The sequence below is a fragment of the Pinus tabuliformis genome, chromosome 5_1 (genome assembly GCF_031772625.1).
Source record: "Pinus tabuliformis cultivar Carrire ecotype Pingquan chromosome 5_1, CPIR1, whole genome shotgun sequence".
Taxonomy (NCBI): Eukaryota; Viridiplantae; Streptophyta; class Pinopsida; order Pinales; family Pinaceae; genus Pinus; species Pinus tabuliformis.
Window position 1 is genome coordinate 541,400,536 of NC_142305.1, and position 15,090 is coordinate 541,415,625.

Here is a 15,090-nt window from a genome sequence, read left to right on the forward strand (position 1 = left end):
AATTGCTAAAAATAGAAAAACCTCCTAAAGGGTAGGAAATGTAGGGTAGGTAATGTGCATGTTTTCCAACACTCCCCCTAAACTAGAACTAGTATGTGCACAATAGATGAGTCACAACAATTTTTAGCCATGTTAGGTACTCAAGTACAAAAACAGTTGAGTCTCGACAATTTGTAGCCATGTTAGGCAATCATGTGCAATAAAATCATATGAAAAGGGTGAGGCAAAGAGGGAAAACATGATGAGAAGAACTCGTCCCAAAATGCATACTATGTCTACTATGTAGTTGCTATGAAGAAGGATGGTGTCGCTTATTAATAACCCATCATGGATCTATCCTCAAATATTTCTTATCCCATCATGTGAGAATCCATTTTCTACTGGTTGAGTTTTTTTCTTTCTTACAATAATAGTAAGTGCTCATGGAGTACCAAAAACCTAAAATCTAATTCTTTGTGTCTTGGTAGTATCACCCACTAGCTAACTAGCTACATGTAAAGTATGATGCGCCTTCCCTTCCTTGTGATTAAGATATGCAATAGGTAGCTCATGGAATTCTAAATTAGAATATAAAATTTAATAAAAAAATATGATCCAAAGGGTGTAAAAATATCTCAAATATCTTCGTCAGGAAGAGGTGAAAATGGAGCAATTGGTTCCTCGTAGAGTGCATGCAAAGGGCCTTCCCCAAACTTATCATTTTATTTTTCTTTACTTTCTTCATGTGCATGGGTTAGAAGAGAAGCATAATATCATTTAGGAATGAAATGAGTTAAGGAATACAACATACAATGGTCATCCACCTAGTCTCAAATTCAAATTTCATCTTCAACCATGGAAGTTTGTCATGGATTTGGATCGTCATCAACTATCTTTGATGTGCAAAGAATCTTGGAGCATAGACAATATTGGTTTGATTAGTTTTGAATTATTCACAAAGATATTGTACTTATTTACTAGTTGATTTCTAGTTTCTACTTTTTATTAAATGGTTGCAAACATGAGAGATTTGTGGATATGAATTAATTGTTTTTTATCCTATTCTCAAAGCTTCTCTATGTATAAATAAGAGTTCCTTCTCCATTTCAATGGGAGGACTCTTGGATCATATATCCAAATCATGATGGAATAGAATAAAATTTCTTGGTATTTCTCTTTGCATAGTTGTCATTCTTTACTTTTATTAATAATATGTGTTGATTTAGTTTACAATGTTATAGAGTGGGTTTCTACCTTGTATTTGGGAGAATTGAGCTCACTCCAAAAAAGATCATGGTAGCATTTTTGTCTCATGTGTATTCAATTATTTTATTTATGCAAGTATGTTTCCTTTTTTCAAAGCTTGCTAACGACAAGAATAATGATTCATGGAAAGAAAAAGTCTCATCCATGTCAAAAGATAACTTGGTGACAACAAGGTTTGAGTAGCATGATGGTGTTCAAGTACATGGTCATTGCCAATATTCAATTAGTTTTCTTTGAATTGTATGAAGCGTGTTGTGTTTCCTTTATGCGAGTTGACTCTTAACTATAGGAAAGCATCCACTTAAATTATTATTCAATGAATTGCATTGATTGTTTCCTAAACACTCTTATTATCAAGAGTAAGAGATTGTAATGATTTATGGATCTTCAATTCACGTAAATTCTAATTCAAGTGAATGATGTACTCTTGTATTATTAGATAGTTAATTTACAATTGATTCTAGGTTTACTTTATAGTTTGAAGGTTCATTGTTTATGATTGTGTCCTATTTTCCAAAGAGACCAGCTTTAATTGAAGATTGAAAGAAAAAGATAAGATTTATTCTCGATTCAAAAAACATTTGAACTCTCATACAAATGAAAGACTATAATCCAGGCTCATCAAGTCCTCTTTGAGATATCAATCCAGTGAATGAAATATCTCTATGGAAATTCTAGTTTATGCTTTTGGTGGATTGCATTTAAGTGATTGAATTATTGATATGCCTTTCATTTGCTAGTGTGGATTTTCCTACAATGATGAGGCATTGAAGGGTGAAGAGTGTGAGTACTTCTCAAGGAATCACATAATCATTTCATGCCTTTGATGGCAAACAAAGAACTGTGATTGGTGCTCTTAAAGTGTCATCGTAAACATAATCTCAGTGATCCAACAAAATCTCTATCACATTTTACTTTCTTTCTCGTAGGATTCTAATGTATACGAGTGATGAAATCCTGCATATACAATGTCTGCATCTTGAAAGTTTACAAATCCTAGATTGGTAATAACTTTTTGCAGGGTTTATACATATAAATTGATTGACATTTTTGGTGTTATTGCTAAGGAGATGCTAAAGAGATTAGAGCATTGATAGTTTGGTTATTTATTTTTAAATTTTTGTTTTATCATATAATTTTGCTATGCTGACATTTATGACTTGGAAGCGGAGAAATAGTAAGATGAGATGTAAGAACCTACACATTTAATTTAGTGAGTTTACCCGAAACCTCGCTATGTTGGTATTGTGTTTTATTTATTCATGGAAATAATAGATTAACTTATGTTAAAGGATAACTTGGTGACAAGAAGGTCTTAATAGCTTGAGGAGTTCGTGTACATGAAGTATAATGTGTTCTATTTCTACAGTTAATATCATTTCATTTTTAATGAATAAACCTTAGTGTAGCAAAGTAGAATTTTTTGATGAATTTCAATAATTTCCATTCATGGTGTTCTAAGCACCACGTCATCCACTAACCATTTGAAAGAACATGAATTTGGAGGATAAAGATCAAGCATAGTTCGAGGCAATGAGCTTAAAGCACAATAATGACTATTTTTATTTAACAAGTTATTACAAAATTCTCAAATTAGTATGAGTTTTCTAGAGACCATGCTATATTATTCGTGATATGTATGTTATAAATTTTTGGAAAATTAACTATTAACATCATCGTAAAAATACTCACCAAAAATTTCATATATCTGCATAACAATTTAGGAGAAAATGGTATTTTTTGAATTTTGTAGCAAATTGATTTTGAAAATCTCTTCAAAATAGAGTTGGAATAACCAAAATTTGAGGGGCCAAATAAGGAAAATTTTGAAACATGTTTCTATGGAAGATATTCTTGGAATATGGTTTCTGATCCAATTGGGATCATCTCATTTGGATATCGGATGAAAAACTTATGCTCAAATTAGTCCTAAAATTTGTGTTGTTAAACTTTTCTTTTTAGGTCTATTCATAAGAATATTTGACATACAAAATCATTATATTTTTAAATTTGTTTATAGGGGTTATATATACTTGATTCTACTTTCATTTCCAAGTGGAATCACCTCTATCCATCTTCAACAAAAAGTATGGGTGCAAAACACTAGTTGTTGGTTGAGGCAAGAATTCATAAACATCTAGTGACACATGATCCCACTATCATTAGCCTAACTTGACCCAACATTTTTTCCTTTCAGTTTATTTCCTTAAATTTAACACAACTTTATATTTTTGGCAGTTTTTTGGCTCCTAAACTTCTGAGGCAATTTTGAGGTCTAAATGACATTTTGAGGGAAATTGGAGAGCACATAAAAGTGCCAAAATTTGTTTCATAAAGTCATTTTTTGACCTCCTTGTAAAGATCTTTGAAATGAGGTATTATGATAGCCAAATAGAGATTGTATGCCAAAGTTACGACCTCGAGAAGTTGGAGGTCCAAATTATTCATTTATACAAACACTTTGTCACTATGGTACCTGTAGGTCATGAATGCATAGTTTGTTCATTGTTTTCATTAGTTCATCAGATATTCAACAAGAATGTTTTTCACCCTCTTGCACTAGCTACAATAAAACATAGATTAGCACTTGCATTCATATAGATCAACCATGAACCATCAAACCATGAATTAGATCTAGATCAAGAGCACATCATATAATAAGAAATATACCATGCATGTAACTAACATTTAACCATTATGAAGCCATGAAAAACTAGTCACATAAACAACAATAAGTCAACACTTATGCTCATTGATTGTCAATAAAGAATAACACATTAACATATGCATAGTACCAACCAAGTGAGGGACTTCCACATACCACCCGACCATAGATTGGGCTGAACCAAATATTTATTTCAACCAATCACCCCCATGACATATTCCAAGTCTGAATGTGAGATTACAAGGGATAAACCAAAACATAACCAAACAAGGAATCCAAAGGTTAAACCACCTCCACCCTCAAGTCACAATGATTTCACCCAATACTGGGTCTAGAAATCACCAAGACCAATATGAGCTTGGATGCCTCAAACTTTCTTCAGCATATCGAGAGGAATTTTCCTATCTCGACCTACTTGTTAAGGTATTTTCAGAGAAAACCAACTCCACCCCCAACCCTTGGGATTTTCCCGAGACCACCTCAACTTGGATCCAAAATCTACCAATAATCCAAAGCTAAACCAAATGGAGAACCCATTACATCATGGCTATACAGGAAATAGCATAGGAAAGGTTGTACACTAGTGTCAATCCAAGAAAATCCCATGCCAATGAAAACAAAATGACCAATAAACCAAATGCATGAGCCATGCATTCAAATCCCAACAAGATAATCAAACATGTGACTTGTTACTTATGAAATCCTCTTGTTGGTTGCTCTTTCTTTGCTTGATTTTTTCCCTTGTTTTCCTGTTGATCCAATTCCTCTTGCCTCCTTTGCATTTCCTTGTTTGTTCCTTACTTTCTTACTTGTGTTGAAGTGTTCTCTCTCTCTCTCTCTCAAAGTGAGAATGCTAGAATGTCCAAAAGTGTGTTAAAATGTTCTCTCTTCTTTTCTTTTTATTTATTTTCTTCAATTTCTCTTGCATGCATATTCTTGTCTCTTCATCTTCCATTTCTCTTATTTTTCCTTTATTTCTTGAAATAATTGCCATTTATTTCTCTTTTCCTTTTTCCAATACCATTGCCAATTTCCATAGCTAATAAATAATTAAACACAAGTGATGCCCACTCTAATATTTTTCCCCTTCATTCAACTTGGAATATGTGTCCCATGATCTTGTTTGATTTTTTCCTTCATAATGCCCATTTATTACATTGAAATATAACCTGGATTTGTTACAAACCCCTCCCCCTTGGGGGAACACCATCCTCGGTTTTCTGTGACACTTATGACAAGACATACTACTTATGGAGCTTTATAGACATAAATCAATGCAATATTTACATTGACAAACTGTTGAAAACATGACAAACACACTGCTTATTGGAGTTTTATAAACACAACTCAATGCAATATTTACACACACACACACACACATATATATTTATAGAGGGAGAGCACAATTTCTTTAACTAAAAAATAAAGAAGTATATAATGCCCACATCTGATCAACCATCTCCCATGTAGCTTTATTGGGCCCAAAGTGCATCCACTGCACTTTAACTTGCTCTATTTTTCGGTTCCAGAGCATGAAATTATTTCGCTGCAAGATGCATTGAGGCTTGGGCTGGAACTCTCCCTCTGGTTCCACCTGCAATACAGACCAATCAATCACATGATCAACATCTTGCACATATATTTTAAGCAATAAAACATGGAAAACATCATCGAATTTCACTAATGGGGGAAAAGCAAGTTTGTAGGCCATTGGTCCAATCCTCTCAAGGATCTCAAAAGGTCCACAATACCGAGGTCTCAACTTGACACATGATCAAATCTTCAAGGATCTCTTCTTGGGCTTGATACACAAGTACACATGCTCTTCAACTTGAAACTCCTTAAATGTTCTACGCCGATCCACAGAGCTCTTTTGCCTATCCTGTGTTGTCTTTAAATTCTTTTTGATAACCCGCATCTCTTGTTTTATCTCTTGTAACATATCAGGTCCAAACAACACTCTTCTCACTAGATCACTCCAACTGATAGAAGTATTACAACTCCTCCCATAGAGAGCCTCAAATGGACTGATCTTCAAGGATTCTTGATACCCATTATTATAAGCAAACTCCACCAATAAAAGATATTCCTCCCTCTTTTTTTGCTGATGCATGACATACATCCTCAACATATCCTCAAGGATCCCTCTAATCCTCTTTGTCTATCCATTTTTTTGTGGATGATAAGCTATACTGAAGGCTAGATCTATTCCCAAGCCTGCAAACAACTCCTTCCAAAATTTTGAAGTGAACTTAGCATCTCTATCTGATATAATCCTCTTGGGGAACTCCTTGCAACATCACTATCTCCTTAATGAATATCTGAGCCACTTCACTATTTGAATTAGTAGACTTCACTACAATGAAGTGAGCTACCTTGCTCAACCTGTTAACTACAACCATGATGGAATCATGCTCCCTTGATGTCCTCGGTAATCCTGTAATGAAGTCCATCGAAATTACCTCCCATTTCCATTCCAGAATCGGAATAGGTTGTAGTAGACCAGCTAGATGCTTTGCTTTCAACTTTCACATGTTGATAGCGCAAACACTTAGCAATGAACTCAACCACCTTTTTCTTCAAATTAGTCCAATTGTAGAACTTCTTAACAACTATCAAAGTCTTCTAGTATCTTGGATGGCTTGAATATGGATTGACATGAAACTCTCTCAAAATGAGCTTCTTCAACTCACTATTATTAGGCACATAGATCATGCTCTTGAATCTAACCAAGCCATTGATTGTGAAGTGATACTCCTCATCCTTATCACCCTCACCTTGTTACTACAATCTATGCTTCAGCTTCTGGTACCTGTCATCATGATGCCCTGCATGTAAGATATGCTCCTTTAAATTTATCCCATTAGAACTCACGGTTGAAATATGATTCACTTGCACTCTCCTATTGAATGCATCCACAACCCAGTTCTATTTGCCTGTGATATGTCCGATTTCAAATTCAAACAAACTAATAGTAGCCAACCATCTAGCTTGCCTTGCATTCATATTGGGTCAGTCAAACAAGTACCTTAGTCCACTATGATCACTCATCAAATCCTTCCAAGGAGATAATGTCTCCACTTCTTCAATGCATGAATAATAACTGCTAACTCAAGGTCATGAGTCACATAATTCTTCTCATGCTCATCCAACTTCTGTGATTCATAACAAACCAACTTCCCTTCTTGCATCAAGACTCCACCAAGTCCTTCCTTGCATGCATTTGTACAAACCACAAAGTCCTTCTCGGGATCTTCAATCCTCAAAACTGGAGCATTGGTAAGAAAATTCTTCAATTGATCAAAGCTAATTGCACATTCATTAATCCATTCAAACTTCTTCGATTTACTCTGCAAAGATGGGATAGGATAATCAATCTTGGAGAAGTTCTTGATGAACCTTTTGTAATAACTTGCTAGTCCCATGGATGATCTGACCTCATCTACATTCCTTGGCATTGGCCACTCCATGATAGCCTTAATCTTTTATGGGTCCATTGTTATCCCTTCCTTGGAAACAATATGTCTCAAGTAATGAATTTGAGATTGAAAGAAACTACACTTGCTAAGCTTGGCATACAACTTATGATATCTCAACAATCTCAATACCTCTACCAGGTTCTCTGCATGCTCTTCCTCATTCTGTGAATAGACCAATATATCATCAAAAAATACTATCAAAAACTTATCTAGGTAAGGGCGCAACACACTGTTCATCAAACACATGAAAGTGGATGGAGCATTGGTAAGACCAAAATGAACCACCACAAACTCATAGTGCTCATACCTCATACTGAATGTAATCTTGTAGTTGTACTCTTCTTTGATGCACACCTAATGATATCATGATCTCCTATCAATATTTGAAAATACTGTAGCTCCCCTTAGCTAATCAAACAAATCATCAATCTGAGGCAATGGATACCTGTTCTTGATGGTCACCTTGTTCAATTTCCTATAATCAATGCACAATTTTAGAGTACCATCCTTCTTTTTTACAAACAACACTGGTGCTCTCTAAGGAGATACACTTGGCCTTATGTATCCCTTATCAAACATCTCTTTAAGCTATAACTTTAATTCCACCAACTCGGGAGTGCTCATTTTATATGGTGCCTTAGATGCTGGTGGTGCTCCTGGTATCAATTCAATAGAGAAATCCACCTCTCTATGAGGAGACAACTGTGGAATCTCTGCGAGAAACACATCCTAAAATTGCTGTAGTATAGGATGCCTCTTCAAGACTTCACCATCCTCATTATCCAATCCTTTTTCACTGGAAATATGTATTGCAAATAATACACATCCTTTTCTACGGCTATGCTTAGCTTGCACAACTGTAACCATCCTCATTGATGTAGGCTTCTTCTTTCCATGCAACAATCTTTTCTTCAGTCTCATCTAGGCTCTCAATGTCCTTCTCATACTAATCTACCTTAGTCCTGTGAATAAACAACAAATCCATGCCAGTAGCATGCTATATGAACCCAAAGGAAGCAAATTTATGTGTGCTATTATAGGGATCCCATTAAGCTCAAATGCACAATATTTCACCCAATGGGGAACTCTACTCTTGGTCCTTGTAGCCCGCTGCACCAACCAAGATTTTGCATGCATCTCTTTATTCAAACAACACTAATCCACTGAGTGAGGACTAATATTTTCTATAATTTGATCCAGGATTAAACAAAATGGAAACAACTTGATCACTTACCTTCCATCTCGATGGCAGATGCTTGATGGTCTGCTTTCCTGTTATCAACTATTGTATAGATCTTGGGAATGTCCCGAGATACATCCCCAACTGTCTACGCCTCTTGAGCACTGTAGATCTAAGGTCTGCCACCTTGATACATTGGACATTCCTTCTTGCGATGATCTCCACCACAAGTCCAACACTTTGTCCAAATTATTCATTTATACAAACACTTTGTGACTATGGTACTTGTAGGTCATGAATGCATAGTTTGTTCAATGTTTTCATTAGTTCATCAGATATTCAACAAGAAGACTTATTGCGCTCTCGCACTAGCTGCAATAAAATACAGATTAGCACGTGCATTGATATAAATCAACCGTGAACCATTAAACCATGAATTAAATCTAGATCAAGAGCACATCATATAATAAGAAATATACCATGCATGTAACCAACATTTAACTATAATGAAGCCATGACAAACCAGTCATACAAAAAATAGTAAATCAACACTTATGCTTATTGATCATTAATAAAGAATGACACATCTTAACATATGCATAGTACCAACCAAGTCAAGGACTTTCACGTACCGCCCGACTATAGATTAGCATGAACCAAATATTTCTTTCACCCAATCACTCCCGTACCATATTCCAAGCCTGAATGTGGGATTACAAGGGATAAACCAAAACATAACCAAACAGGGAATCCAAAGGCTAAACCACCTCCAACCTCAATCCACAGTGATTTCACCTAGTGCTGGGTCGAGAAATCACCAAAACCAATAGGAGCTTGGATGCCTCAAACTTTCTTCACCATACCCATAGGAATTTTCTTGTCTCCACCCACCTTTTAAGGGCTTCCTGGGGAAAACCAACTCCATCCCTAACCCTTAGGATTTTCCTGAGACCACCTCAACCCAGATCCAAAATCTACTGACAATTTAAAGCTCAACTAAATGGAGAACTTGCTACATCATGGCTATATAGGAAATGGCATAGGCAAGGATGTACACCACTGTTAATCTAGGAAATCCCATGACAATGACAACAAAATGAACAATAAACCAAATTCACGAACCATGCAATCAAATCCCAGCAAGATAATCAAACATGCGACTTGTTACCTAAATCCTCTTGCTGGTTTATCTTTTTTTGCTTGATTTCTTCCCTTTCTTTCCCATTAATCCAATTCCTCTTGTGCTCCTTTGTTTTTCCTTGCTTGTTCCTTGCTTGTGTCCAAGTCTCTCTCTCTCTCTCTCTCTCTCTCTCTCCAAGTGAGAGTTCTAGAATATCCAGAAGTGTGTTAGAATGTTCTCCCTCTTATTTTCTTTTTCATTTATTTTCCTTCAATTTCCCTTGCATGCATATTCTTGTCTCTTCATCTTCCTTTTCTCTTATTTTTCCTTTATTTCTTGAATTAATTGTCCTTTATTGCCCTTTGCCTTTTTCCAGTTCCAATGCCAATTTCCATAGCCAATAAATAATTAACCACAAGTGATGCCCATTGTAATGTTTTTCCCCTTCATTCAACTTGGAATACGTGTCCCATGACCTTGTTTCATTTTTTCTTTTGTAATTCCCAATTATGCCTTTATAATTCGAGGATGTTACATACAATATTTGCAAATAATGAAACAAAAATCAAGAATTTCATTCATGTTCCATTGCTCTCATCTATAAACTTGTTACTCCATTATATCCATATCTCAGTCTACTAACCATTATATTACAAGATCCAAGTCTCCAGAGTACAATTGACAATAAGCTACACGCATCACATGATCCTGGTTCTATAAGTTAGATCACCATTTGGATAACTTAACTCCTGCTCCTCAAGCGGTCATACACTCAATGCAAATCTCATGGAAATATCAGGTAGGTGAAGATATGCATATTTCCTAACTTTTAATCAACGATTCATTGAATGCTAAAAGAAATGTACTTGGAAAATTTCCTTTGCTTCTCATGATTCCTTATGTGATTCTCTCATCTGGACTTCCCTATTTTCAATTTTGTTTCGAGGATGGAAAATACCTTTAGTTGGGGGCTGAGTATTAATATTATTTTAAAGCCCATGGTCTTATCACATCTTATGGCTTTTTGACTCCTCATGGAATAATGGTGATCAACATACCTTTTCTCCACTTGACTAATGTTGTTTCAATAATCTCAACACCTTCATTTGTTTATATGGTAGTGGATCTTCAAATTCAAATCTATCACTTGGAGTTGCATGCATGTTGTATGCATTGCTAATTCTAGGAGAGGAGAAGGTGGTTGATTATTTAGACACTTTAGTTGCATTTGTTTACTGTGTTGTAGGTGATGATGATTTAGCTATTGCATGAAAATCCATTGATGCTTTACATGTTTTGGGTTATATTTTTTCACTTGATCAATGGTCGTCCTCGATGTTAGATCAGTAATACCTTCTACATTGTCACAAGCACATGTAGCTAATGGAATTGTTGTACTTGCTAGTCTACTTTATGGAAATCATATTCAATCCATAAAAGAAAACACTATGATTCAGATAAGAAAATAACTTTGTTGTGCAAATCTTGGCATTGGGAAATTATCCAACAATAAAACAACGATTAATAAAACTACTAGAAAAAATACGATAGAGAAGGGAGGAGAATTACACATGTTATCACGTTTGGAATTATCAATGTAGTTGCTTCAAATTTAATCTTTTGATGATGATATACAAATACAACAACATGTTACTTTGTTGATGAATAATATTCCCTAGGCGGAATTGAATGTAAGGCATATATAATTGAATTGGATTTGTCACAAATGGGTATTCTTGATGGATGGGGAGTTCATTTGGAGCTTTTATTTGAATTTCTTCAAAGTGCTGGAAATTGCATGGGTCCATATCTAGGGATGTCCATGACCTGGCTAGATGAGCAAAGGCATCTCAAGGTTATGGCTAATATGAATACATTAGATGGTGATCTACCAACAAGAAAGGATGGTGCCCAAGGTATTGGCCTTTGCAGGATAAAACACATGTTCTTTGCATTAGAAAGTAGAATTAACGCTGTGAGGGAAATGATTATGGAAGTTTCAATTGAGAAACGATAAGAAACTCTTGACAAGATTCTACCTTATCAACTATTTGATTTTGAAGGAATATTTCAAACAATGGATGACCTTCTTGTCACCATGTGCCTTTTGGATCTATTGTTGCATGAGTTCCTTGTAGAGGGTGATATCAACGAAATAATTTAGCATAAAAAACTAGTATAAGTGAAGATAAAGTTTTCTCTTGCATGGGAGAGGTTTTTGAATTCAGCCCAAATTCTTGGTTTTCATGGATGCAAGCTTGGAATATCATACCTATAACTAACAAAAATGCATTTCATTGTTTACTTTTAAGTTGGCATTACAACGATCAACCAAGGTGTGAAAGTGCTTCCAGAAATCATTATTCCTCTTATTAGAGCACACCAAGAGCTAGGACATCAAGTGAACATGATACATAAGGTTTTTGAGCATATATTTTTGGAGACTAGTGCTTGTTTGAAATATAAAGCTGGAACTATGACTAAAATTCCATGAGTAGCATTGGTTGCAGAGAAGAGAGCTCAAAATGTGGATTTCTTCTCCTTTGGGAGGAATGACCTGACACAACTTATCTCAGATCATTCTTTAAAATGATCACTTTAAGGTTCTTGATTAAAGAGGTGCAATATTAATTAGTCTCTTAGGTGGTTATAATACGTTCAGAGTAAATTTGAAAAGGTTTACAAATTTCTTAAAAATGAAAAAAAAAACAATTATTTTATAATTTTCCAACAATCTAGCTTTTAAAAATGTAGAAATTGATTTGCTTGTATCTTGTAGGTTGTGCATTGGATGACCAAAGAAATTAGAGGAGAAATGCATTAGAGTAATATGAGTAAACACTGATGCCATCGCGCATGGCATACGCCGACTTGTCGTCAGGCTAGACTCACAGCTCGTCATTCTACAGCTTACAGGCATCTATTCCGTTTGGAATCCAGCCATATATTGTATGTTCCTAAGGGTGAAGATTTTGGAAAGGAAGTTCGATTCTATTCAATATCAACATATTTCTAGAAACTTAAACACATTAACCGATTCATTAGAAAATTATACGTTAGATATACATTTACAACATTTGTAAAAGAAAAGAATTTTATCAATAAACTGCATCAGGATAATATAACTTAACCAAAATAAAGCTCCGAAAATCAAAAATATATATATAATTGTTTATAGTTTGTACATAGTGTTCTGTGTCCAGGACAAAATCGGTCATATGACCCAAAAACTCAAAATGCAAGGGGGCACCCTAGTCTAATGGTGCTCGTGATAACTAGTCACCACCTGTGCAATCATGCGTAAGAGCCTGGTCCATCGGCTCGGCACGCTAGTGGTATGGCGCTGTAATCTCAGAGGAAGCTCATCAATCCTCACATTCGGAATACCAAGAGTGAGACCCTCGATCCGCTCCTGCAACACTGCAAGGGTCTCGAATACATCGAGGTCGCGAAGAATGGTCCTCCCTATAGCCTCTCCTCCTGGAATGGCAGCTGCTCCTCTCAGACGCGCTGCTGGTCGCACTGGTCCAATATCTGCATAATCACATGAGTTTTGATTAGTCTTGATAAACATTTAAAAAACACGAGGACATTATGAAAACAGTAAACAGAGATGTGGTCAGAGATTTTTACCTATGACACCCCACTGCTCGCCAGCCGACAGTACCAAATCCGGGTCACCCCGGAAAACCATCCCAACATATGGATACTCGTCATAAACCATCTGCTGACGGTTGAACAACTCAAAGAAGGCATCATAGAATGAAACCTGTGGTTGACCAACATGTCTAGCCATAAGGTCGACCCATCTCTGCATCCGTGGCTAAGCTGGTGGTGGTAGGCCAAGTGAAATGTACTGTGGCTACATCAGTAGGATCTTCTCCAAGGCGAAATCAGTCAGAATAGAACCATAGCCAAAGTTCTTGGATCTTCCGTTTTTCACCTTGGTGAGCTGTTCTTTGATAACTGGAAGTATTGCATCACACCAGTTGAATACCTTGGGTTCGAGGCATTCCAAGGCGTACTACATATAGGACCTGTTAGCCAAGTGAAGGGCCATGCTGCCAGCCAATCTAGCAACGGTGAATAAAATAGTCCTCAGAGGCCGGTCGGTGACATTTCGGATGCTGATCTTACCGTCCCTGCTCAGCTGAGATCCTTCCCTACAGTATCGACGAATATAATCCCTCACGGATTCACCCCCACAGGCAGAACCTGAAAGTGAGAGAGGGGCACCACGCCTCGATAAACCGGTCAAAATGTAGATGTCCTCAACAGTCATGGGGATGGATTTGCCTCTTATTTGGAACACTTGGTTGGTAGTATCCCATGCATCAAGTAAATATTGCAACAAATTGATTTGTTGCCTCATGCTAGAAATGCGGAAGAACTTGAGCAAGCCACAGTTCCGCAATGCAGCTACCGTACCCAGATCGTGTAGGGCAACCATGTCATCTTCTTCATGCTCAGGTTCATGCCATGTAATGACCATTTTTCTCCGATGAATCTTTGAAAAAAAAACGAGAGAAGAGTCAGGATCTCGATTTGGTAAAAAATAGGCAAAATTTCCATGAAAAATCAGTGCAAAAGTTTTCTTCCTTGCACCCATCGCACCCTGGCTTGGTACATAGTGCGATGCATACATTCTGGCTAGTGGATAGCTTAAGATGCATCACACCTTTCGATATACACTAGGTGCGATGGGGGTAGAACGAAATGTTCAAACCCCAAGGGCCCAGAAAAGCAGGAAAACATGCTCAGAATTCAAAAAGGAAAGAATGCAATTGAAGAGCTTAGGTTTAGCTCCTACCTGGTCTAGACAGCGCTGAAAATCGTCCATAGAATCTCCCGGAATCAGCTGGTGAAAATCAAAGGGGAAAGCACCTCCAGAGCTCCAATAGTCACAACTCCAAATGAAATGGTAAAATGAGGGGTAAAAAACTATTTTTAAATTACTTTTCACGTAATTTAAGTAGGGTATTAAATTTTTAACCCATTTTTCAAGCATATGTCCTCATTTCTAATCAGTTTGATGGAGCAATTGAACAGGTAGTACGACCGTCAAAAGAACATAGTGTCAACGGTGAATCAAATATCAATGACCATTATCACGAGCAGTTTTACGCGAAGTTCAAGCTCGTTAAAAATTAAACCTAGCAATGAGCATATGTTCCACCAGAGTTTAAGCTCATTAAAAAATGAACCCATCCTCGATAAATAACCATTGTGAATGCATTGTCATCAGCTTTTGAGCCTTGGTCGTGTTCTTACCATCACCTCCACTCTGTTGTTGTCGATCATTCGCCTCCATTTGATTGTTTACCCCTTTTTAGGAACAGCTGCGACGAGTGATCCTATTAGCCACCTTTTTACACTACCGTGATTGGAAAGTTCCAAACCT